The sequence below is a fragment of the Pleurodeles waltl genome, chromosome 10 (assembly GCF_031143425.1).
Source record: "Pleurodeles waltl isolate 20211129_DDA chromosome 10, aPleWal1.hap1.20221129, whole genome shotgun sequence".
NCBI classification, from domain to species: Eukaryota; Metazoa; Chordata; class Amphibia; order Caudata; family Salamandridae; genus Pleurodeles; species Pleurodeles waltl.
The window spans coordinates 328,569,702-328,594,849 of record NC_090449.1 but is presented as its reverse complement, the minus strand read 5'-3'; the positions used below and the strand labels follow the sequence as shown (position 1 = coordinate 328,594,849).

At 48.6% G+C, this 25,148-nt stretch overlaps 1 long non-coding RNA gene across 2 annotated transcripts in view; it reads right to left on the bottom strand.

Moving 5' to 3' along the window:
• LOC138260758 (uncharacterized) overlaps positions 1 to 10,556 on the bottom strand; it is a 57,479-nt gene extending 46,923 nt beyond the window's left edge. Inside the window, exons 1-2 of one of the 2 annotated variants that reach the window (XR_011198968.1) lie at positions 10,351 to 10,556; positions 1,068 to 1,144 (exon numbers count right to left, since the gene is read on the bottom strand). This is a non-coding gene — a long non-coding RNA (uncharacterized lncRNA). Of the gene's footprint in view, positions 1 to 1,067; positions 1,293 to 10,350 lie in introns of those variants that run through there. The other variant, XR_011198967.1, reaches the window with a different exon arrangement.
• Between the last annotated feature and the right edge of the window lie 14,592 nt (positions 10,557 to 25,148).

Below are 25,148 nucleotides of genomic sequence, written 5' to 3'. Positions count from 1 at the left end.
ACACACAAGCTGGCAAGCAGTGTGTCTGTGCTGAGTGAGGGGTCATACGGCATGCTGCAGCCCTTAGAAACCTTCCTTGGCAACAGGCCCTTGGTACCAGGTGTACCATTTACAATGGACATATCTGTGTGCCAGGGCCGTGCCAATTGTGGGTACCGGTTAGGGAAAGAACACCAGGCCGATCTTATCCTCCAAACCCACCCTTGCTGCCATCCACAGAATCAGGAAGAGCACATCTGAAGGCAGATGCTTTTCTTACCTTGTAGCCCAGTCAAACACGCTTCCACTCAGACATGCAGACTCACTGAACCAGCTCACAAAGGATCTAAAGACATGGATCGCAGAGTGTGCAGCATGTCCGCAACAGCTATTTGAGCCTCCATGGGTGATAAGCCGCCCTTTAAAAGCGTCTGATTGCTCAAATGACTGATGTGTGCAAAAATACCTTTATTAGGAATTTAAAACTTGCCTAACAATAGCTTTACAAGTATGTCTCAATAAAAACATAAAAGAAAATAATTGTTTTACCTAGAAGATATTTTGAAAGATTAGCAACACATAACTCACCCACTGTTCAATATCAGTCATGTTTGGTCACTAGAAATGGCTGCCAATACTCTTTTTAGTTTTGTTAGTTCCAGAGTGACCTCCAATTAGTGAAGAATGTAACTTATTAAAAATGTGTTTTGCCAATTCTTCACCAACGATAACTTGTGCCTTCTTCCCCTTTCCTACAAAGAACACCTTTTCACCTAATTTGCCAAAAAAACATGAGAACGTTTAAAGGACGATTTCTATTTACTGCAGATGTTGCACGAGAGATACATTATAAGCACGTAATATATATGTATATATACACAAACATACACACACACGCTAACAATCATTTAAAAAAATAAAATATAATGAAATGAATCAGACTAAACAATATTTGTTAACACATAAGTAGGTAGATCAATATAATTGAAAGGATCACCAATTCATGAAGCTTCATTCAAACAAGTACAGTACATTGTATGAATGTATAACAATTTTCCAATTCCAAAGTAATTTGAAAAATAACTTACCATCAATGGTGATTTTTTGGGAAAGTCTCCGTAATCCATGCTTCATTATTTTACTGAAATCATCAGGGTACACATTACTGCGTATATAAAATTCAGAATCTGGTTGTACTTTGTAGCATCCATTGTTCTTTACAATAACAAAATAAATATAAACTGAAGAAAATCTAAACATCGTAATAGTAAAAAAATAAAATCACATGGATGAATATACGTTAACAAAGGTAAATAATGTGTTCCTCCGATTGACAATTTGCACCCACACATTTGTTTTTTGAGAATGGATACCATAAGAATATCTCTCCACAGTAGCTGCCTCCGCTCTGGTGGGAGGAGCACATAAGCCATCAGAAGTCTGCTTCTTTGCCAAGGCATTGCACCTTTCAATAGGAAGAAAAAGATAGTTGGAGATGGTCCTCTTCTCTCATCAGCTTGCCTAATTTTCACAGCAATTAAGCCAATAAAAAGCTGATCATCCATTTAGCGTTGTTTAGTACAATGAAGGACCGCTGTGGGTCAAATATATGTAAGAATGAGGAGGTAGAGAAAAAGTCGTCAGGACAATATTTAGACCAACGTGAGAGAGTGAACACTTTTGGAAAAAGAGAACCAGCTTGCCTCAATAGATGGTAGTTAAAATGTGTGGCTACAGAGAGGGTTAGATGCTCGTTAACCCTTATGTAAGAAGTAATTACGGGAAAAAAAGAATATTGTATCGTCAACAAACCTATAGGTCCTCATTACAACCCTGGCGGTCGGTGTTAAAGCGGCGGTAAAACAGCCAACAGGCCGGCGGTAAAAAAAATTTAATCACAACCGTGGCGCAAACCGCCAACATAGACAGCCACTTTAACACTCCGACCGCCATGGGGGTACAAACAAACAGCGCGGCGGTCACCACCAACAGACAGGCGGAAGACCGCCCACAGTATCATGAGAGGCCAATCCGCCACCTTTTCAGGGGCGGATTCAACACGAACAAAAACACGGCGGAAAAAGAACTTGGAAGGAAAAATGCTCACCTCTACACACCATACGAGGAACCAGGATGCCATGGAGCCGGAACTCCATATTCTACCAGCCATTGTCTTCCTGCTCCTCTACCAGGAGCACGAACGCCAGTGGCGAAGACCACAGTGAGTACTGCACCTACGACACAGGGGAGGGGGGAGGGAAAAGAGTGACACACACACGCAACACCCCCACCCTCACCAACTACAACACACACACACATAAATACATGTTGATACATTACAGTTACACCCCCCAAGGCCCCCGGAAGAATGCAAGGACAATGGAAATGATTGTAACGATTCTGATCAATAAAAATCCAGTACTCATAAATATATATACACACTATTAACAAATATATACACCAAGAATTAAAGTCCATGTGCTGCACATACATAGTCCGTGGACCACTGGGCCCAAAATGCATGGGCGAGGCCCACACAAGATATCCAATCAAAACGGAGCGAAAACTGCAGGGGCATCAGATCGAAATGCAACAGGCACCTCAGGGGGAAGGGAAGGGGGGGCACCTCAGCCGGATGAGTGCACAGGGCTCAATGCCCATTGATGTATCCTGGGGAGTGCAACACCACAGTCTCACAAGTCTTTTCAGTGGGTGGTTTGCCCACTGCTGCATCCTGGGGAGTGCAAAGCCACAGTCTCACAAGTGAATAACAGTCTCCACTGGTTCTGGAGGGGGGTTTGTGCCCAGAGTGCTTCATTCTGCCAAGGTCTGAGGTAGTGGATGCTTTTCTCCACTGGTTCTGGAGGGGGCTTTGTGCCCAGCGTGCTTCATCCTGCCAAGGACTGAGGTAGTGGATGTGAATCTCCACTGGTTCTGGAGGGGGCTTGGTGCCCAGAGTGCTTCATCCTGCCAAGGACAGAGGTAGTGGATGTGAATCTCCACTCACGGTGGGCCATGGAAGCCGTCCAGGCCCCTGAAACTGACCACCAGCTTCGTACGACTGACCACGGAGGATGGCAGCCATATCTGCGGTGGTGCCACTGGCATATGTGGCGTGTCCACTGGTGGTGATTGTGGCAGCCTCAGTAGCGGCGGTGCTTGCGGCGCTCATTGGCCTGCAGTGCTGGTGGGTGGCTCAGTGAGCGTGCTGGTGGCGGCGGTGTCCTGGGATGCGGTGATGGTAGCGGCGGTGTCCTGGGAAGCGGTGCTGGTGGCGGCGGTGTCCTGGGAAGCAGTGCTGGTGGCGGCGGTGTCCTGGGAAGCAGTGCTGGTGGCGGCGGTGTCCTGGGAAGCGGTCTTGTCCGCCGTGCAGGTTGGCGGCGACTTCCCTTTCTTTCTGTGCCCCTTCCCCACCTTGGATGGTGGCGCAGCTGTCTTCACACAACCAACTGTAGTCCTGGGAGAGCCCTTTGTGGCAGGTGTTTTGCCCTTCTCCCTCCAGGCTGTGGCCAACTTCTTATGTTTCTGAGGTGGGGGGACTGTCTGTGGTCTGGCTCCTTGACACACTGGCTGCCCTGCTGCTTGGCGCACTCCAGAAGCCGGTTACTGCTGGCACCACTGTTCCCGTTGATGTGGTGGCTGAGGTGCTGGGTTGTGACCTGACAAGCCGTGCCATAGGGGACAGAAGGGGTGGGGGAGGTGAGAGGGAAGAGGTCAAGGTTTGACAGGAAAAGTTTTAGACACACTGGGAAGGGTAGATGGAGGGGGTTTGGGAGTGGAGGAAGAGGTAGTGGTTGTAGGAGGTGTACATCTGCTGAATTTGGGTGAAGGTGCATGGGCTGGAGGCTGTTGTGAGGTGGGTGCCTGCGTTTGTGTACTTTGGGAGGAGGGCTCACAGACACACTGGGAGAGGAAACTGGGGGATGTGTGACTGGTAGTGGTGTGGTGAGTGCACATGAGCGGTGTGTGGTGATGGACGTAGTGGCTGAAGATGTAGTGCATGCAGGTGTGAGTGGAGACGTGACCGGGAGGGATGAGGGAGACGAGGAGGAGGGGGACACAGTGGAGGAAGTGGATGTTGGTATGTCTGCATGGGTATGATGCTTGTGTGAGTGCCTGTGGGATGTGTGGTGCTTATGTTCGCCAGAGCTACCCTTGTGTGTTGAGGTGTGTGCATGCTGGTCTGATGGTGTGCTTAGGATAGGCTGAGGTACAGGGGATTAGGTCTGGGTGGAGGAAGTTGGAGGGGGGAGGCTGGACACAGGGACAATGGCTGCCATCAGTGCTGAGGCCAGCGTATGAAAAGCTGACTGTTGGGCTGCCTGACCAGAATGAATGCCCTCCAGGTATGCATTTGTCTGTTGCAACTGCCTCTCTACAACCTGTATAGCATCCAGAATGGTAGACTGCCCAACAGTGAGGGATCTGAGGAGGTCAATGGCCTCCTCACTGAGGGCAGCAGGGCTGAGGTGCTGCTGTGAGGGTGGTGCTGGTGGGGGGGGGGGTTGGGTGGCGGCTGTACCTGTAGATGCAGGGGGCACAGAGGGGCCCGCCACTGCAAGGGAGCTCCCATCAGAGGAGGAGTCCGTGTCGCTGGTCTCAGCTCCTGTCCCCACCGTGGAACTCCCCTCACCTGCCGTCCCACTGGTGCCTTCAGACTCAGCTGTTTTGCCCTCCAGGGCCATGTGGGATGCAGCTCCCGCCTGCTCCGGTGCCACTGCTCCTCTGCCTGATGATGCTAATGCACACAAGAACAGGTAGACCACAAAAAGGTGGGGAAGACAGAAGAAAGACATGTTCAGTGCATGCAATACCGCTACAGTTGGCGGACACTACAGACACAGCAGCCCTCTGCACTACGCCATGCACTTAGAGTTCCCTAATTAATCATAGGGACATGGGGTACAAGGCCTATGCCCGACTGCTGCACACATGAGTCACAGGAGCCTGACTAGGTGTAGATGGCTCTTAACACTGGTGGGGTGCCACATAGCCTGCCTTACGGAGGGAACATGCCTACAAAACTCGTCCTGGCCAAGGGGTACCCATAGCCCACCGCCCCCAACCAGACACCTCCAATGTGCGCTGAATCAGCTGAATGAGAGTGTACTCACCCCCTTGTGGCTGCTGTGATGCTCTCAAGCGCCCATCCAACTCCGGGTACGCCACCGCCAGGATCTGGAACATCAGGGGTGTGATGGTGCGAAGGGCACCCCTCCTCACCCCCCCCCCACCTTGGGAGGCCATCCCCAGCGGGGCCTCCGCTGTCTTCTTGCTCAAGCGCCGAATGTCCTCCCATCTTTTCCGGCAGTGGGTGCTACGTCTGTGGTGGACACCCAGGGTCCTGACTTCCTTGGCGATGGCACGCCAAATATCCTTCTTCTGGTGGGCGCTGACCTACAGGAATAGGACAGGGGAAAAGGAGAAGATATAACCGTCCGCACCGTCACAGTCATTGGCCCGCATTCCTACCCTTGCCATGACACACATACACTCACCGTCGTTTCATGCACGCCTAATTCTCCCCTTCCATCTTCCATCCACACAGGCATTGCCCATACAGCATGATCACAGTGTACTTACCTGTTTGTCTGGAGGAACGTAGAGCAGCGTGTAAGGGGGGTGGGGGGGACCCCATCCACTAGTTTCTCAAACTCCTCCGTGGTGAAGGCAGGGGCCCTTTCCCCAGTCACATGAGCTATTGGCTCTTCCAGACTGAGGTCACAGCAGCACTTGCAGTGTAGGTCATCTCCTGTTGAACATCAGGTATCAAGTGAGTGAACAGATAGAAAATGGCGGTCACGTCCGCTGGGGTGTGTACCGTCACCGCCAGCGTACATCGTCATTGACTCCTGGGACCCAGAGGGCCCAATGTTAACCAATGCAGGATTGCGCCGCGGTCTTCGACCGCCTACTGCGGCAGTGTACAACGCCAGCACAGTTACCTCATATCCCATTGTCCCACCTTACAGGTCAGGCAGCCGCCATTTCAGGGGGCCACATGACATTATGTTTAAATGCGTCACACATACCTAGGCCTTGCATACACACTAAGACAGGCACATATCGGATTTAAAAATATGTGCAATAAAGTTGTGTTTTCGTACATCAGTGTTGGCTGACCCTCTGCTCGCTGTTCTCCTCCACAGAGTACGTCCGCTGGGGCAGGTGAGGAGATGGCGGCATCCTCCGGTGTACAGACCGCTGGTGGACCTGTTGACAATGGAAGAGCGACATGTAATTGTCACCTACAGACTGGACCGTGCCACAATCCATGAACTGTGTGCCCAGTTGGAGCCAGACCTGATGTCAGCTATCCGCCATCCCACAGGTATCCCCCCCTATAGTGCTGGTGCTGTCAGTACTCCATTTCCTGGCAAGTGGATCTTTTCAGACGACAGTGGCCATAGCCTCTGGGATGTCCCAGCCTATGTTCTCCAACGTGTTGTCCAGAGTGTTGTCTGCCCTGCTGAAACACATGCACAGCTACATCGTGTTCCCTCAGATGGAGGATTTGCCTACAGTGAAAGGTGACTTCTATGCCCTGGGACATATCCCCAACATCATAGGTGCCATTGATGGGACACATGTGGCCTTAGCCCCCCCCGCAGGAGTGAACAGGTGTACAGAAACCGGAAGAGCTACCATTCAATGAATGTGCAGATGGTGTGTTAGGCCGACCAGTACATCTCCCATGTGAATGCCAAGTTTCCTGGATCAGTGCATGACGCTTACATTCTGAGGAATAGCAGCATCCCTTATGTGATGTGGCAACTCCTGAGGCACTGTGTGTGGCTATTAGGTGAGGACATGGACCCTATACAGTGTGACTAGGTGTCTGGGAATGGGGTTGCCCCTAAGGGTAAGTGTGTGTCTAACAGTTGTAACAACATTTGCAGATGACTCTGGATACCCCAACCTGTCATGGCTACTGACCCCAGTGAGGAATCCTAGGACAAGGGCAGAGGACCGCTACAATGAGGCACATGGGCGAACTAGGAGGGTTATAGAGAGGACCTTCGGCCTACTGAAGGCCAGGTTTAGGTGCCTACATGACGGGTGTTTCCCTATTCTACGCACCAAAGAAGGTGTGCCAGATCATCGTGGCCTGCTGTATGCTGCACAACTTGGCTTTGCGATGACAGCTGCCTTTTCTGCAGGAGGATGGTCCTGAAGGAGGTCTTGTGGCAGCTGTGGAGCCTGTGGATAGTGAAGACGAGGAAGAAGAACAGGAAATCGACAACAGAAACAAGGTGATTCATCAATACTTCCAGTGAGACACAGGTAAGACGACATCACTGCCTGCTACATCTGATACAATTTTTCTACCTCTCATCTGTCTGTCACTTTCACCCAGTGTATGGACCCTGATTGGTCACTTTCCCTTTCGATTTCACAGATGTGGGTCCCACTGTGTGACCTCTGCTATGTTTCCTCATGGACTAGAGCTGCGTGACATAGGTATGCTGACAATACAATGGATATTGCTATTTTCCTCAGTTATTGCAAATACACATTTGTGAAAGCACAGACTGACTCCAGATTGTTTTGTGATTTAAGTGTGTTTATTTAAGTGCTAAATAGTGGAGGGGGTTGTAAAATGGTCAGGGGTGATGGTGGAGGAATGTCCATGGCAGAGTCCAGTCTATTTGTTTCACAGGTGCATTGTCCAAAGGGGCATAGGAAGTGGAGCTGGGGCAGTTGGTGGATGGACAGTGTGACAAAGTGGGACAGAAGGATGACAATCAGGGTGGTCTCATTTCTTGACGGGGGTCTTGGCATCGTGCTCTGTCTTTGTCCTAGATCTCAGGGACCGCTTGCGGGGTGGTTCTCCATCTGCAGGGGGTGGGGGGCTGGTGTTGAGGTCTTGTGGCGGTGCCTCCTGTCTACTAGCGCCGGCGGTGGGCAGTTCATCGTCCAGGCTAGTGTCAGGGGCCCCTTGTTGTGCCACAGTGTCCCTCCTGGTGTTCACGAGTTCCTTCAGCACCCCTACAATGGTGCCCAGGGTGGTATTGATGGATCAGAGTTCCTCCCTGAACCCCAAATACTGTTCCTCCTGCAGCCGCTGGATCTCCTGAAACATGGACAGTACTGTTGCCATCGTCTCCTGGGAATAGTGGTAGGCTCCCATGATGTTGGAGGGCCTCATGGAGAGTGGGTTCCCTAGGCCTGTCCTCCCCCTGTCGCCCAGCAGCCCTCCCAGTTCCCCTGTGTTCCTGGGCCTCTGTCCCCTGAACTGTGTGCCCACTGCCAATGCCCCCAGGTCCCTGCTGTTCTTGGGGTGGTGGGTTAGCCTGAGTTCCCTGTAGTGGTGGACACACTGCTGCTTGACGTGTCATGGGGACAGAGGTATAGGTCCGGTGGGTGCTGGTGTTTCCAGAGGGGGGAGGCTCTGTTGTGGCTTCTGCCAGTGTGAGGGGAACCGACTGTCCTGAGGTCCCAGATGGGCCGGGCTGGTCATCTAGATCCAGTTGGACAGAGCTGCTGTCATCAATGTGGGCCTCTTCTGTGGGTGGAGTGGACATGTCTGGAACATCTTGTCCGGTGACGTTGGTTAGGGGTCCTGCAGGGGGTTTAAAGGCATAGTTTATCTGTGTGTTCCACGGTGTGCAATGGGTGGGTGACCCTGTACCCCAGTGGTTGCATTCCTGTGTAGGAGCTTGCGTGCTTGATGTTTAGGTGTCTGTGTGGGTATGTGCAGTGGACATGCATTTATGATGGGTACCCATGCTTTGTTGTTGCATGCAGGGCCTGGTGTTGGGATGTGTGGTTTGTGATAGTGGGACATCTGTGAGGAGTTGGAGTGATGGGGGGGTGAGTGTGAGGGTATGTGATTGCATGCAAGTAGGGTGGGGGATGAAGTAGTGAAAGCTTTGACTTACCAATTCCTCCAGCTACTCCTGTGAGGCCCTCAGGATGCAGTATAGCCAAGACCTGCTCCCCCCATGTTAGTTGTGGGGGAGGAGGTAGGGGTCCGCCAGTTCTCTGAACCGCGATGTGGTGTCTTGAGACCACGGAACACACCTTCCCCCGTGGGCCATTCCACCTCTTACTGATGTTATCCCGTGTTCTTGGGTGCTGTCCCACTGCGCTGACCCTGTCCACGATTCTGCGCAATAGCTCCATCTTCCTAGCTATGGTGGTGTGCTGCACTTGTGATCCGAATAGCTGTGGCTCTACCCGGATGATTTCCTCCACCACGACCCTGAGCTCCTCCTCAGAAAACCTGGGGTGTCTTTGCGGTGAACATGGGGTGGTGTGGGTGATGTCTGAGGTGATGTTTAGGGGTGTGTGGTGTTTTGTGCGTGGATGTGTGTGTGATGGTGTTTTGTGCCTCTGTATGGTGTTGTCATCTTTGCTTTGCTGTCTCTCTGGCCTTCGTCAATATTTTAGGTAGTAAGGGTTTGTGGGTGATGTGGGAGTGGTGTGTGTATGTGTATAAGGTGCGTGTATTTGGAATTGTCCAATGTGGTTGTGTTTTGTAAGAGAGTGTATTTTGAGCGCGGCGGTGTGTTATCGCAAGTTTATCACTGACCTTTGGTGTTACCGCCAATGTTGTAATGAGGGCCATAGTGATTAGGCTCAAATGGAGTTCACGAGAAAATCTCCAAAAACAAATGTAAGATTTCAGTGTGCTCTAAAAAAACATGTTTAGGCTGCTAGTGAAACAAGCTGCTTGAAACACTATCGACAGCTGGTGACTAACATGGAAGATCGGTCAGGCACCCGCAAACAGGCTGGAAACACTGAAAGATAACCTTTGTTTGTGCTCAAAGATGACGATAGTCCCACGCCAATGAGCTGACACCACCATCATCAGTTTTGTGAAGACACGAAAGACGATCACAGTAAACTTAAAAAGCTACTTGCTCACTTTGAAACACAGTTAACATGTGTGAAAAATTCAGGATGCGGGTGTGTGAATAAGCATTGTGAAGGTCCAACACTACTATAAAGTATCCTGTTTGAGCACTGACAACACCTCAGCCAGGGTGTGCATTTAGAAATTGTCTTTGTGGAGGTAGCTGTTGACTGACCACAAAAAAAAAAAAGGACCTTTTAGTTTTTTTTGTGCACAAAGAAATGAAAAAGAAAAAGAACCACAACCTATCTCTGGAGGTAGGACAACCTACTCTGCGCTTGTGCAGAAGAGAGATGGAAACACCCGCTGGAGCAAGGAAGATTAGCTCTCCATCAGACACTGAATGAACATAGCAACAGGTCATGAGCTTTGCAGGTTTCTAAACGTAGATGACCACTGCTGTTGCTTTTGCCATCTCCATTCCTCCCAATGACTCCCTCACATTTCTGTTAGTCAGCACAAACCTTGGAACTGAAAAAATAAAAAATACCAAGCCAAAGGCACTTTACCGTCAAGTCTGCGAAGATCCACATCCAGAGCCGATCCCAAATAGTCTGCTCTTCCTTGCCAGCACCAAATGTTGCGGCGTTAGTCACACAAGCGCAGAACATTTTGATAGCTGCCTGTGGATCTTCCATGGTGTGTACAAGCTTGAACTTTCTGGTGCAGAGCCTGTGGGTGTCTAAAACTGAAACTTTATAACAGAGGGCACAAAAACGCATAGACCTCAGCCAGATTATGTTGGGACTTTAAAGACTCATATTGACTAGCAGGATGTATGTCACCACACTAGACTGAGGAATAATAGTGGGTAAGAGACAAAGAGCCCACACAAACAGTTGAAGACTACAGTTCTAAGAAAGACTATTATTTTGCCACACTATGTTCTATCTTGCGTGTGATGTTTAATTGAAAGACAAGTATTAAATGGAACATTTGTTGTACACACACGGGCAGTAAATATGAACACACACTCAATGCTTAACCCCAGACCAATAGGTTTTTTATATAGAAAAATATTCTTCTCTTAATTTATTTTAGATCCACAATATTCTGAATTCAAGTAAGTACATAAATTGTAAGGTACTTGGCATAAGCAAATATAGAACTTGGAATGAAAACAGTAAGGTACACAGTTCTGGCAAATATGCAAATAACCTATTTTAAAAGAGGACACTGCAAAATTCAACAGTTCCTGTAGGAGGTAAGTAGAAGTTAATTTAGCAGGTAAGTAAAGCACTTACAAGTTCAGTCTCCAGGGCATAGACTGGCGACTGTTCGGGGTTCAAGTCAACCACAAACACCCAGCACCAGCAACACAGGGCCGGTCAAGTGCAGAGGTCAAAGTAGCATAGGCGCTTATGGAAAAAAGGGGTGCTCCGATTCCACTCTGCTAGCAGGTAACTTACCTGCGTCCTCTGGGAGCAGACCCGGGGAGTTTTGTAGAGCACTGGGTTGGGGGGTGTCCCAAACAGGCACACAGGGCCAGCCAGGTGCAGTGTGCAAAGTAGTTGTCAGGTTTTGAATAGAAATCAATGGAGGGACCCAGGGGTCACTCTGGTGATGCAGGCAGGGCATGGGGTTCTTCTTGGGCCAGCCACCGACTGGGCTAGGATGAGGGACGCCTGCTGGTCACTCCTGGACCGGTAGTTGGTTCCTCTCGGGCCTGGGGGCTGCAGGGGCAGTGCTTCTTCCAGGCGTTGGGGTCTCTGTTACCAGGAAGTTGCGGTGAGGGGGAGCCTCTGGATTCTCTCTGCAGGCTTCACCGTGGGGATGCAGGGAGATTGTCTCAGGGTGGCCACGTCGTTGGAGTCACCTGGGGGTCCACGCTGCAGTGTTGGTTTCTCTGGACACAAGCTGGGGGCGTTGGTGCAGAGTGGTGGGGACTCACGCTTCAGGAGTGAGGTGGGTGTCCCTTTAAAGATGGTTTCTTCCTTGTTGTTTGACAGAGGCCATATCCACTAGAGTTTTTTGGTCCTTTGGGTTGAAGGGCAGTCCCCCGAGTCGGCAGAGGTCGCTGGTCCCGCAGGATGCGTCGCTGTTGCAGGTTCTTTGAGTCTGGAGACAGGCAGGTAGGGCTGGGGCCAAGTCAGTTGTTGTCTCCATCTTCTCCACGGGTGTTTTGAGGTTAGCAGTCCTTTAGGTTTTCAGGAAATCTGAAATCCTGGGTTCAAGGTCGCCCATAAATACTGAGTGTAGGAGGGTGTTAGGGCTGGAGGGCAGTAGCCAATGGCTACTGACCTTGAGGATGGCTACACCCTCCTTGTGCCTCTCTTTGGGGAGGGGGGCACATCCCTATCCTTATTGCGTAAATCCTCCGAAACAAGATGGAGGATTTTCCAAGGAGGGGGAGAGGGTCACTACAGCTCTGGTCAACTAAGGGGTGGAACTGGCTGAGGGGGTGACACCTCCTTGTTTTTCTCATTATCTCCGCCGGACTTTCCGCCCAGAGTTGGGGCTGTGTCCAGGGGGCGGGCATCTCCACTAGCCAGAGTGCCCTGTGGCAGTGTAACACGAAGCCTGAGCCTTTGTGGCTCACTGCTGGGTGTTAAAGTTCCTGCAGGGGGAGGTGTGAAGCACCTCCACCCAGTGCAGGCTTGGTTTCTGGCCTCAGAGAGCACAAAGGCTCTCACGCCAGGAGGTCAGAAACTAGTCCCTCTGTGGCAGGCTGGCACAGACCAGTCAGTCTTGCATTGAAGGATTGGGTAAAATACAGGGGGCATTTCTAAGATGCCCTTTGAGTGCATTTTGTAATAAATCCAGCATCAGTGTGGGTTTCTTATTTGGATAACTTTGATATCAAACTTCACAGTGCTCAGTGTAGCTATTATGGAGCTGTGGAGTTCGTTTTGACAAACCCACAGACCATGTTCTTAATATGGACACACTATATTTACAATGTCTAAGAATGGACTTTGACACTGTAGGGGCATATTGCTCATGCAGCTATGCCCTCACCTGTGGAATAAAGCCCTAAGGCAGGGTACATTAAGGCCTGCTAGAGGGGTGACTTACGTATGCCAAGGCAGTATTTGGTGTGCATGCCATCCTGAAGGGGATGCCATGTCGACTTTGCCTTTTTATCCCCACCAACACACACCAACTGCAATGGCAGTGTGCCTGTGTTAGGTGAGGGATCCCTTAGGTTGGCACAACACATGCTGCAGCCCTTAGGGACCTTCCCTGGTCACAGGGCCCTTGGTACCACTGGTACCTTTTGCCAATCAATCATTAATCAATCATTAAATTTATAAAGCGCGCTATGTACCCGTTAGGGTTTCAAGGCGCCTAGGGGGGCTACAGCTGCTATCGGTCGAAGAGCCATGTCTTGAGGAGTCTCCTGAAGGTGAGGAGGTCCTGGGTCTGGCGCAGGGAGGTCGGGAGTGAGTTCCAGGTCTTGGCGGCGAGGTAGGAGAAGGATCTGCCGCCGGAGGTCTTGCATTGAATTCGGGGAGCGATGGCGAGGGAGAGGTTGGCAGAGCGGAGTTGGCGGGAGGGGACGTAGAAGTTGAGTCTGTTGTTCAGGTAGGCGGGTCCGGCGTCGTGTAGTGCTTTGTGCGCGTGGGTGAGGAGTTTAAAGGTGATCCTCTTGTCCACGGGGAGCCAGTGGAGGTCCTTCAGGTGGTGGGAGATGTGGCATCGGCGGGGTATGTCGAGGATCAAGCGGGCGGATGCGTTCTGGATGCGTTGGAGTCGTTTGATGTCTTTTGCTGGGATGCCTGTGTAGAGTGTGTTGCCGTAGTAAAGTCTGCTACTGACGAGGGCCTGGGTCACCGTTTTTCTGGTTTCCGTCGGGATCCACTTGTAGATTCTGCGGAGCATGCAGAGGGTGTTGAAGCAGGAGGAGGAGACTGCGTTGACCGGTTTGGACATGGTGAGAGCGGAGTCGAGGATGAAGCCTAGGTTGCGTGCGTGGTTGGCAGGAGTAGGTGGGGGACCCAGTGCGGTGGGCCACCAGGAGTCGTCCCAGGCCGAGGGAGAGCGACCGAGGATGAGGACTTCCATCTTATCGGAGTTTAATTTCAGGCGGCTGTTTCTCATCCATTCGGTGATGGATTTCAGTCCCTCGTGGAGGTTGGCTTTGGCGGTGTGTGGATCTTTAGTAAGGGAGAGGATGAGCTGGGTGTTGGCGTAGGAGAGGATGCTGAGGTTATGCTGACGGGCCAGCTGTGCGAGGGGTGCCATGTATACGTTGAACAGCGTTGGGCTTAGCGAAGAGCCTTGGGGGACGCCGCAGATGAGGTTGGTGGCTTTGGAGCGGAAGGGTGAGAGTCGGACTCTCTGGGTTCTGCCGGAGAGAAAAGAAGAGATTCAGTTGAGGGCTTTGTCTTGGATTCCGGCTTCGTGGAGACGAGTTAGTAGGGTGCGGTGGCAGACTGTATCGAAGGCGGCGGATAGGTCTAGGAGGATGAGGGCTGAAGTTTCGCCGTTGTCTATTTGCTGTCTGATGTCGTCTGTGGCGGCGAGGAGTGCAGTCTCTGTGCCGTGATTGCGTCTGAATCCGGATTGGGAGGGGTCTAGGGTGGAGTTGTCTTCGAGGTAGTGGGTGAGCTATGCGTGGACGATCTTCTCGATGACCTTCGCTGGGAAGGGGAGAAGGGAGATCGGGCGGAGGTTTTGGAGGTCGGCCTTGGGTTTCTTGAGGAGAGCTTGGATATCGGCGTGCTTCCAGCTGTCCGGAAAGGTTGCGGTGTCGAAGGATAGGTTGATGATCTTGCGAAGTTGGGGGGCGATGGTGGAGTCGGCTTTGTTGTAGACGTGGTGTGGGCAGGGGTCTGAGGGGGATCCTGAGTGGATGGAGTTCATGGTCTTTCAGGTTTCGGCGTCATCTACGTGGGGTCCAGGTGGTGAGGCGGTCGGCGTGGGAGGAGTTGTCGGGGTGGGGTCTGGCGGAGGTGTGGTGTTGAGGCTGTCGTGGATGGCGGCGATTTTCTGGTAGAAAAAGGTGGAGAGTGCGTCGCAGAGTTTCTGGGATGGTGGGACGTCGTTGACGCTGGCGTTGGGGTTGGAGAGCTCCTTCACGATGCAGAAGAGTTCCTTGCTGTCGTGTGCGTTGTTGTTTAGGCGTTCTGTGAAGTGGGAGCGTTTTGGCGAGTCGGATAAGTTGGTGGTGCTTGCGGGTGGCTTCCTTGTGGGTTGCGAGGCTGTCGGGTGTGCGCTCGAGAAGCCATTTTTTCTTGAGTTTCTGGCAGGTGCGTTTGGAGGTGATCAGTTCGTCTGTGAACCAGGCTGCTTTTTCTTTTCTTGGTTGACGGTGGGCCTCTTGAGTGGTGCGAGGGTGTTGGCGCAGTTGAGGATCTACTGTTGGAGGTTGATGGCGGCGTAGTCCGGGTCGGTGGGGTCGGACGCTGGGTTCTTGGCGAGGGTGCTGGTTAGTTGGTCTTCAGTGACTTTTCCCCAGCGGCGGTGTGCCGGTAGTGGGGTGCGGTGGTCTTCGGTGTTTTTCTTGAATGTGAAGTGGAGGCAGTGGTGGTCGGTCCAGTGGAGTTCGGAGGTGTGGCTGAATGAGATGTGGTTGCTTGCAGTGAAGAGTGGGTCTAGGGTGTGACCGGCGATGTGGGTGGGTGTGTTGACCAGTTGTCTGAGTCCGAGGTTGGTGGTAAGTGTTGGCGTCGTTGTTGTTCTCCAGGTGGAAGTTGAGATCTCCCAGGAGGATGTAGTCCGTTGAGGCGAGGGCGTAGGTGCTTGCGAGGTCGGAAATGGTGTCACTGAAGGGGGCTCTTGGTCCTGGAGGTCGGTACCAGGGACTTATCTGTGTGCGAGGGGTGTCCCAATTGTGGAAATAATGGTACATTTTAACTGAAAGAACACTGGTGGTGGGGCCTGGTTAGCAGGATCTCAACACACTTCAGTACTCAGTAGAGTCAGCATCAATAGGAGGAAAAACGTGTTTGGGGTAGGTGGGGGTTGTGGACTGCAAAAAGGAGGCATTTTCCTACAGAGGGTGTGTAAGCTTGTTGAGGAGACAGCGTTAATTTGTTGTGTTATTGATAGAGAAGCCAAGGGTAAAGGCCAGGTTACGCAATTGGTTAATGTGGGCGGGGGCATTAACATGAGTGTGGGGGCCACCAGGAGTCGTTCCAGGCAGAATGGGGTGTAGGCAATCACAAGCATTTCTTGTCTGAGTTGAGCTTGAGGCAGCTGACGTCCATCCAAGGGCAGACTGCTCTCCTCCCATTGGGAAAATGCATCTTGGCTTGAGCAGAGTCGTCCGACATGGAGATGATCAGTTGGGTGTCATTGTCGTAGGAGACTATCTTTACCTCGTGTTTGATGATCTTAGTGAGCGAGCCATGTAGAGGTTAAAAAGCTTCTGGCAGTGTGTGGATCCTTGGGCCACTCTGCAGCAAGTGTCTAAGTTCTGATGTGAATGGTGGTAGTCTGACCCTCTGTGTTCTTCTGGTGAGGAAGGACCAGATCCAGCTCAGGGCTTTGTCTCAGATGCCGGCGTCGAGCAGCCTGTCACAGAGGCTGAAGTGGGAGACTGTCTAAAATGCAGTAGAGAGGTCTAGAAGGTTGAGTGCGGCAGTACCTACGCTGTGCAGTATGATGCGTATGTTGTTGGTGGTGGCTAAAAGTGCAGTTTCGGTGCTGTGATTGCTTCCAGATCGGAAATGGGAAAGTTCGAGGATACGGTGTCCCTCGAGGAACTCTATGAGTTCCTAGTTGATGGCTTTTTCCGTTACCTTGGCTGGGAAAGTGAGCAGAGACATGGGTCAGTAATTCTTCATCTCCCTAGGGTCGGCTTTGGGTTTCTTGAGTAGCGGGCGGATTTCTGCGTGTTTACAGTCTGAGGGGAATGTGGCAGTCTTAAACGATAGGTTGATGGTTCAGCAAAGCTCTGGTGAAATGATGGGAATGACAAGCTTGAGGATGTGATGAAGGCATGGATCGGAGGGTGCTCCCAAGTGGATGGAGTTCATTATTCTTTGGGTGTCCTCTACAGTAATGGTGGTTCAGCAGTTCATATCTGGTGGGGGAGCAAGGTCCATGGTGCTGAGCAGTGAAGGCGGGCTCTGTATGCTGAAGCCTTTGTAGATGTCCCAGATCTTACAGTGAAAGAAGGTGGGGAAGATCGTTGCGGAGGTCTTGGGAGGGAGGGATGGATGAGGTTTCTGCCCTGCGGTTCGTGAACTCTTTGTCAAGGATGAAGAGCTCTTTGATATTGCGAGTGCTGGTGTTGAGGCATGCTTGAAATGCAGCTTTTTGGGTGGCTCGTATGTTATGGTGGTACATTGTGTCAGTATTTTTGTAGGCAGTGCGGTTTGGTGGATTTGCGGAGGCTCCATTTGCATTACAATCGTCTGCAGGCGTGCTTGGATTGATGTAGGTCTTGCGTAAACCACTTGGGAGTTTTGCTATGTAGATTCCATGCCAATTTCCTTAGGGGGGCTACATTGGCTGCACATTCAGAGTCAGCGCTTTAGTTTGCCTGCGGATTCATTGGAGTGGTTGACAGCGTTTGGTGATCTGTGCTTCCGTGATTATACCCCAATGTTTGGGGGTTAGGGAATGTGGTGGCGTGCAGTGTTTGAGTAGGTTAAGTAGATGCACTTGGTCAAACCAACAGTGTTTGGAGGTGTGGATGAAGGTGAGGTTGTCCCCTGCTGAGAGAATGGCGTAGAGGATGTGAAGGGGTTTGTGGGTAGGGACGATGACTAGTTGTTTGACGCCGAGAATTGTGGGGTCGTACAGGATGTTTGATGAATTGGGGGTCATTGAGGGTATCAAGCTGTAAATCGAGATGACAGAGTGGGATGTAATAGGAGGAAGTGAGTGCTTGGAGAGGCAATGAGGTTGACAATGTCTTGTAAAGACTGGGGTTGAGGTGCAGGTGGCCTGTAGAGGAGGGTGCCACGTAGGAAGGTGTTTCGGTTGGTCAGGATGTGGAAATGTAGATGCTCATGCGTTGACAGAATGTGACTAGATGATGAAAGGCGGAGGTTGTTCTAGTAGATTATGGCAATAACACCTCCAGGAAGGTTGGCTCTGTCCTTGTGTATGATTTTGTAGTTGTGCGTAATGGCCGTGGCAATGTCCGTGGTAGCTGCAGGGGTGATCCAACTCATAGCGAGATGGTGACGTCCAGAGCTGTTGAGTCGAGGTCTCAGACTTGTAGTGCATGCTTGACGGGGGAGCATGTGTTGAGGAGCAGTGAGGAATCATGGGGTGGTACGTGGGAGTATGCTGGAGCAGGCGCAGCAAGAAAATGATCCATGTTTGTACATGTGGTCAGCTTGGTGGCATGCTGATGATCTTATGGGGTTCAGGGCACGTAGAGTGTTTGCGTTAAACCAGCAGAAGGGGTGAGAACCAGGGTCCCTGGTGCTGGGTGGAGTCCATGCACAAACAGGCTTCCCTGTGGCGCACTAGCGTGGTGGCCGTCATTAAGGAAGAGAGGTATGGAGGCGGTGGTCCAGCGATAAGGAGGTGGGAGAAGCGCTTTGCATGGGGCGGGTGGGGATGCTGGGACACCAGCAGTGCGGGGTAAACACAAGAGGGAGAAAAAGAGAAAAGGACAGAAAAGCAGCAAGTGAAAGGGAAAAAAAGGTCCAATTATTATGCCCAGTGGTGCCTCTGAAATGGGGGAAGACTTAAAAAAGAGGCCTTTGAAGAAAGTGCAAATAGGACAGGAAGTGCAGTGACTAGTTGCAGACACGCTAAGGGGGATTATGTTTCCATGTGTGTGGGAAGAATAGCCAGCCCATTTAGATGTGCCAGCTGCACCATTTCATCCTGCCAAGGGTGGGCCATCAGGATATTTATGATCCATCAGTCACACCTGAGCTCCCTTGGTGTGTGCCTGTCTGGAGGGAATGCACAAGAGGTGATGCGCCACCCACACAAACATGTATTCTTCTGGGGCAGCCAGTAGGCAGTAAATATTTAAGAAAATAAAACAGCAAATTTCTTAATATGACATTTTCAGCCACACAAATGAACGTTAGACTTGACCATAAGCTGTGATTTTGAATTGCGAGTCCATAGACACCAAAGTCCAAATTTTGTTTTTTCAATTGGAAGTTAGACAGGCTGCTTCACGGTAACCCGGATGTTAGCTTAAGTGCAAGTTAGGCCTTGCGGTGGTGAAAGACAAGTGTAATCGTTTTTATATTTTTTATATTACCACAGCAGGTTAAAATTACAAATACACATCCAACTTGCCCCTGCCCTTTGATCTGTACCAGGCCCACTAAAGGGGTTACATGTGTTTTAAAAATAAAGGTTTGAACCTGGAAAGACTTAACTTGACAGATCAAAATGGAAGTTTAGAACTGCACACACAGGATCTGGAATGACAAGCAAGTCATGTTGACGTACTACTTAATTAGGATGCACAATCATTACTGTGGGCACACTAGTAGCCTTTAATTTACAAATCCAGGGCATAGGTAAGTACAATTTTTTAAGGGACTCATAAGTAAATTAAATATGCCAACTGTGGGTAAGCATACATAACCATATTTTAATGCAAGAGCACATACACTTTAGCAGTGGTAAAGTGCTCAGAGGCCCGACAACAAGAAAAAGTCTTAGAAAGAAGGAAGGCCAAAATTTGGGGGTGAACCTTAAGAGAAGGACATTTGACAATAAGCAAACACAAAATACATACAGATATTGTATTTGATTCTCATTTTTGAACCACTGTAACAATATGTCCCGCAGAAAAAAAAAAAAAAAAAAGAGCAGATAGGATAGATGCTCGTACAAAAATACCAGTAGACTGGACTAACCAATTAACTGAAAGAAGAGATTGACTGCCCATACACACATAAACAATACATATATGCATTATTAAGTTCAGCTGCTAACTGTACATCAACTATATTATCAGGGGAGCCCTACTATATGTGAGTTATACTAAGTATGATGATGTACCTCAACTAACCAGTACCTCACACTTATGTAGGGAGGTTCACCTACATACCACAAATGTCCGTAATGCACATGAAGATCACTCTTCTTTCCATAAAACAAACATTAATGGGGCAGATGTAAGACAATACACAATCATATACATTCTCTGAAGAGTGGCTATTTCATTTGGGAACCATGGAGAGAAGTAGTTTTGGCCCAAAGTACCGGAGATGGTAGGTTGTTGTACAACAGACCCTGTGCAAGAATAAGAATTAACAGGCACACCTCCTGTGAATTCCAGCAGTAAAGGGCTGCCCTTTCATGCCGATGATATTTGGGCTGGTGGTAGAGGGTGTTATCAAATGGATACGGGTGGGTGTGCAGATTTGAAGGTGGACAAGATGCACGGGGTGGGGGGTAATTTCCCCAGAATGCTGCTTATGTTTTATTTTTCTATTACTAGACGCAAGTGACTGGAACACTAAAGAGGTTGCAAGAGATCTTTCAGGTCTTTGTAAAGGTCTCTGGATTTAATGATATTTGGGACAAATGTTTATTGCTCACAATAGACAAGGTACTTGATCAACAATTGGCTTTAGCCCTTACAGCGGAGATGACTAAATTTAAATATCGGGGGGAGATAATTTGGTCCCTCTGCTAGCCCACTTTGACAAGAATGTAAGGCAATGGCAGTCAATGTCAATTTCTCCGCAGGTAAGTGTGGCATATTTTAAAATGCGAGCACTAACCTGCTTCAGGCATCGAAAAAACATAAAAATGTTACTAGACGCAAGTCAAGTAGCTTGAATAATCTACTCGACCAAACTGGAATATACTTGAACTGCAAATGGATCTCATATTGTGGGTTTCTAGGCAAATATTGAATTTTACAACCGCCTTTTTGTTCATTCTCAGATATGAGTGCACCTTCAAATATGCGAGTTCAGCAGTTCTGCTGTAAAAAAGAAAAATCCTCTTTTGTTTGATTCAATACACTAAATGTTTGCTCCATGTATAATAAATATAACCCACATATAGGAACACATGATCCATGCATGACTTGCCTCAGTTTAATAATAGCTTGGCCATCAGGGCAGGAGTGTTTCTCAGTTTATGTGTAAACCTTCACTGTAAATAAATATATTACCAGAGCATGATGTGGTAGCACACTGTCATTTACAGACAGTACATTTCCCAGAAATGTCCCAAAAGCTGCTCATTAACCTACAACTTTAATGATAATACTATGTAGTGTATGAACAAAATTCTGTGAAAATTGGATTTCAGAAAACATTTTTCATTTGCACATCACCACGTACAGTGTTATGACTTGTTTTTAATACTAATAAAATATATATTTTTTTAATTCACACAGAAGTACAAAAAAGGGCCTTTCACAGCTACCGAAATATATTTTGAAATGTTTGTGAAGTTGACTTAGTTAAATAAATGTGTTAAGAAAAAACAGATAACAAAAGCCTCTCATTTCACTTTGGTCAGACAGTTTACCTTACAAAATACAGGAACTCTGCAGTCACAAGGAAAATTATTTGCACTCCAAGAAGACAAACTGACTTTTGAACTCTGTCTCTGAACACAGAGAAAATGTGACAATAATAAGATTTGAAGGCATCCTAATTGCTAATTCAGTTTCTGATTGGACAGAACACCTCTAATTTGTCCACTCGCTAGAATGGACAAGTGTAATCAAAACATAGATCAAACGCATCAGATAAAACTCACCATAGCGAGTGGTAGAGTAGATTATTAGAGCCCTGTGCTTTCTCTACATTCCTCCAAACACATCCTATATATAACAGACACATTCCTTATATGGGTTGAAGCGCAGGTGTGCACCCTGTTATGCATGGGTTGGAAGCCATGGTAGGTCTGTGTTTTCTCCGGGAGTCTAAATATAAAGGCGGATAGAGCTGCAAAACATTCACAAGTATTATGAGGCTAGACAGGTTTGTGTAGTTATTCAATGTGCATATGCCCAAGTGGAAAGGCCACCATTTTGGGCTGACCACCAATATATGGCTAAATAAAGCTACCCTACTTTGGCTGTACAGGTGTAAACTGGAATTGACAGGCTGTCCAGGCAAGGATTTGGTGGATAGGACTTGGAGGAAGATACATTTTTTTTAAATGGCTAAGTGTTCTCAATGGATCGAGAGAACACTTATGGGAGGGCTATAGGCTCCCAAAGTTGTTATCTCTGAAGGGGTTTTGTAGTTGGGACCATAGGCATCTCAACTCTGGCAGGCGTGCGGAATGGAGTAATCACCTTTGCACTTCTCTGACAATCAGGCTGGCACATAAGGCGTCTACCAAGCCCCACAACTTAATGTAGTGGCTCCAGTGCGGAAGGACCACCACAGCGAGGCTGGAATGAGGCCCATAATATTTAAATATATTATAGAAGAAGCAGGGTGCATGAGAGTGGCGTATGTGGCAGTGGAAGGGGAGAGGAATACACATTGGTGGGAGAGAAAACAATATTTTGTAAAAATAAAACGTTTCGACTACTTGCAAAACAAGGAGGGATAATGTGTGTGCATTGTTGTCTGTGTGACAAAAGTGCTGGTGAAATCACCTAAACAAAACTGTTACATTTATGAGGGGAGTGTAACACCTCAAACACCACCTGTATTTAAATGAACAGTAAATTCGTACATTCACAAAAATCCACAGCCAAATATCACATTCATACTTGCATGCCATAAAATTTTTAAATGTATATTTTTCATTGGTTTCATTGTTCAATATTTTCTCCCCCCCCCCCAAAAAAAGGCACTCATAAATACACTGAATATTTTACAACTGCATACTTTCAGACATGCCCTGCCTAAGGATCCAGACAACAAGACCCTCAGTTACTGCTGAGTGAGGAGAAAATAGGCTGTGGCGTGGACAACCAACGTGCGTCAGGCTCTTGCCCCATGGTGCATGCTACATAGATGCCAACATTTCAGATAGCTGGATTTTAATACAGATAAAGTGTAGCCATTAAAAAGTCACCCATAGAATTAAATTATACAAATGTCACACATAGCAATAATAAGCGAGCGTCTTGCTGTCCCCATGATCGTTAGGCAGGGCAGGCCTGAAAGTACACACTTGTAAAGATAATGGCCTGCCCTGTATAATGATCACACGGGTAGCAATAACATTCATTCATAGCTGTATGCCTGCGCGCCACCTAAGCAAAGGCACTCATTTTATCATCATAATCGCATTGCCATTTATTTACTTCTCTGAAAATGCGTGAAAAGTCCCTAGCTCAGTGGTCTTCAAACTGGGAAGGGGCATGAAGTAGTCCCGGGGAGGGGGCTCACCAGGCTCTGGCCAAAAGAAGCATTACACATATAACAGTGTTTTGTTTTAAGCAGAAACATGTTATTGCACTTTTAAAAAGGTAACAGTACTTAACTGCAATGTTTAAATATGGGTAGACATATTTAAACATTGCCACATTTTCTAAAATAATTGTGAAAATTCAGAGGGAGGGCCCAATGATTTTTATTTTTCAAAGGGGGTGTGGGGGCATTAAAAAGTTTGGAGACCACTGCCCTAGCTGCTTCTAAAAGCGCAACGGGGTACGGAGACGAAATACGGGAACGTTAATATGCAGGAGAGCAGAGACACAAAAGAAACACCGTTAAAAAGGAAAGTATTATATGTATATAGAGAGAGAATAAATAATAAGCACGAGTTCTGACCTTAAAGAAGGTGGAGATAGCGCCGCTGCGACCGAAACGAGACCGCAGTGAGGGGAGCTGGCAAAGACAACCGTTAAAATACGCGAAAAATGGGAAAATGCAACAAGTAGGAGGACAAAGGTGCAAGAGAAACTCACCGGTAAAAAGGAAAGTCGTAATAATAGGCCCGAGTACTGACTGGTAGCGCCGCTGAGATCGCAACAAGCCCAGCGCATTGAGCCGACGCTGTGAGGGGGAGCAGTTAAAATCAAAGAAATTGCCAAAATCATTATTGCGCATGCGCAAAGCTCTGCGCATGCGCATATCGTCAAGTAGACCCGATTCGGACGGGAATCGGAAAAAGACAGAACACCGGTAGTGATTTTCTCTACGCATCGGCAGTGCGTAAGAAAATCAATTGTCTTTGCACGAGGGAGGCAGGGGACAGAAATAGGCACCCTCATAAAACAGCCTCTAACTTTTGCCCTCGGTTTTTAAATGCACAGCACATGTAACCTGAGAAGAACATGATTCATAGCCCTGTTAACAAAAACAGACTGGAGCCACTGAAAACATCCAGCGCTCTGGTCAAATGCTATTAGCCTCAGAAAAAGTAGTCCCCAAGCACATGCTACATTGGCACAAGTGGAAGGGTACAAGTACTAGGGCCATGCTCCAGGGGAGTGTACAACTGTGGAAAAGGTGGGACAAAGAGCAAGGATTGACCACTAGCAAGCAAGGATTTTTTAAGGGCACTGAAACAAACCAGTGAAAAAGCAGAGACCCCACAAAGAAGTATAGTAGAAGTATATACTAAAGTATATACAAGAGGCCTCGAATACTCGACCTAACAAGGCAACAGGCCTTTTCCATTTTTGTACCCGAGACCGGGAATATCATCTCTGTATTCATTAGGACCACCCCAACACTTCTCCAATGTGATAGAGTTGAAGACACAAGTCTCTAAAGAACACTACATGACAATGTATTAACAGTTGACAAACCAGCTACCTTTCCTATCACTTGTTGATTTTATGCATACCTTTGACGCAGTACAGCACTTTTCTGCCTTTTGCCTAGATTCGAGCTACATAATTATATTACATAGATACCTCCAAACTTTGGCTTTTGGCCTCATTTCGCTATATCATCACAGAACACCTCAGTGCCGTACTATTAACATCCTCATAATGCGTGGCAGGAGTTCCCTTATCACACATATAATGAAGTATAGGCACTGTTTGTGTACTTAGGGGTTAAGTCATGTCCTCGAGTGAGTATTCGCTCCTAGGAGATGAAGCACACATCACCCACTCATTAACACTTTTTTAAATCATTCGGAAGGATAAAGGAGATGGCTGGTATACTGGCTCTTGAAGGTGTTATTGCAGCAAAACTGCTAGCATGAGGGTGGAATTGGCTATTGTTTGTTCCAATTGGTGACGCATCTGCGTAAAACGCCAACAAATCCTAGCTGCTGGGTGCAGTAGGTAAGGTCAGCATTCTTACCCTCCCTAAACGCTCTGCCTGCTCCTGTTTGTTGCCGCTAACATGGAATCTTCGCCCCATAGTAAAGGCAGACAGGGTCACCCATGGATCGTTTGTTTTACCAGTGCATAAAATACAGGCACACTAGTGATAATATACTTCCTGCAAGGCTGCAACACTGTGATTTCACCTTATTGACTCATCACACATCCTCCTCCTCACCGTATTGTTATTGTTCTCCACTAATGAAGGCGTGGGCA